Genomic DNA, 1,967 nt, shown 5'->3' with positions numbered 1-1,967 from the left:
ATTGTGCTCGTTTATTTTTTCGTGATTTGCTGTGACATCATTCAGCGCGAAGGGGTTCCGCGGAAGGCTGAATGATTCGGGAAGTCATGTACGTTCTTCCATGACATTTTGTGCCTTAATCCAGTGCGATGGGTTTCCGCGGGAGGCTGGATGATTTGCTAGGCGGAAGTGCGTAAGTATCGTCGCCGGACTGAGGCCTGGCTAAAGGGTGTGCGCGGGAAACGGGCATTGAGGACAGAAGTGAGCAGCCTGATGTGCGTCTGTGTATAAATGATTTTGTGTCGCACAGTGATGACTTACCAGATGCAGTACAGAGCACGGTTCAGTTATGTCTGTTTTCCGTCATGTTTGAAGCGCTGTGTAAATTTGGAGTGGGTTTGATAAGTGTTGGGAAAACGAGAGTGAATACTTAGGAATGTGTGGTTTATGTAACGTTAGTGATAAAAGTTCAAAGAAGAGCAAGATGAGTGAGGGGGGCAAGTCGAGAGGAGTAAGAAAGGAATCAGATGAGTAAGGGGAGAGGAAAGGTGATAAAGCGAAGATAAGGATGGGAAGATGAGAGAGGGATAAAGACAGGGAGTGATTTGAAAGAGTAGACAGGGAGAGGAAAGGAGCGAGAAGATACCATAGGGGAGTATCATTGTAGGGAGGTATTAGGGGACAGGAGAGGAAAGGCTCCAAAGTCAGAGAGGGCAAAGGCGGAAGACGATTTCCGCATCACTTCATAACGGAGGGGCCGAGGACTAATTCAGGACAAATAGGATACTATTTAACCTGATTAGTCATTGGTCCCGAAAGTTGCCCTTTGACCCCACAATGCTAAGAGATGTCAAACTGTCAGTCCTCCTGTGGCCCTCCGGCTACGTCTGGAGCCTGAAGCGACCCACCCGCCCAGCCCTCGACAGTTTTCTGCTTTGCGCGGTTTTTGGACGCCCGCTTAATGCGGTCGTCTCAGCGCATAGGTGACTTTAGGCTCCAGACGATTTCCGCATCACTTCATAACGGAGGGGCCGAGGACTAATTCAGGACAAATAGGATACTATGTTGTGCTACTGAAGTGGGCATGTTCCTAGTTTTGTTGGGGTTATCATGGATGCAACAGCCACAACAAACCCACATTCAACTATTCAAAATTGCGTACATGTTGTAAAATCAAATATCAAGAAGTGTATAGGGTTTGCATTGTATATGCATGTCCTGGTCGTTTTAAGTAACAAGACATCTTGTTTGTGAATTTTATTATGTGCCTCTGTGCTTTTACAGTGTTACCTTTTACACGTTTTTCGTGTCGACTATGAGGAGTGTATTTTAACAGTGGCCATTGGAAGGAAATCAGATTTGAAACGGGGGCGAAGAAGACTTGCTTTCGGAGAGTATACACTTGTCTAAACTTGGGACTAGCGAAACATGTCGGTAGTGCAATGATCTTGACATGATCGTGTGGTGAAGTTAGGACACCTAGTTAATGCGAGTAGTATAACAAGCGCTCGCAGACCCTAGTATCTTTGGTCTGACTCTATGCCGATCTGCATTGCGACCTATGATACATACCCGCATAAAGAATACACAACAATACATTCTTAAATCAGACCATCTCGACAATTTGAGTGACATCCAATTATGACATGACAATGATCCAGACGACGCCACCTGTGTAAATTACAGGTGTACACCCTGTTCTACATGCCCAACGCATACATGTAATGTTATTTGTATCAATAAAGTCGGCATAACCGCCCTTCGGACGTAACACACCAGCTTCGTAGGCACTTGTCACGCTTAATCTATATACTCAGTACTCTCCAAGCAGAGATTAGGCTCCGGCTGTTTTTTCAACGTTTTTTTTTAGTCGTTTTTATCGGGCTTTCTATTTTGTCATTTTTTTGCTGTGTCCAACCTAACTTGGGTGGGATACTTCAAAAAAATGACAAAATAGAAAGCCCGATAAAAACGACTAAAAAAAACGA

This window comes from Branchiostoma floridae, chromosome 5 (genome assembly GCF_000003815.2).
Source record: "Branchiostoma floridae strain S238N-H82 chromosome 5, Bfl_VNyyK, whole genome shotgun sequence".
Taxonomy (NCBI): Eukaryota; Metazoa; Chordata; class Leptocardii; order Amphioxiformes; family Branchiostomatidae; genus Branchiostoma; species Branchiostoma floridae.
This window is presented reverse-complemented; position numbering follows the sequence as displayed.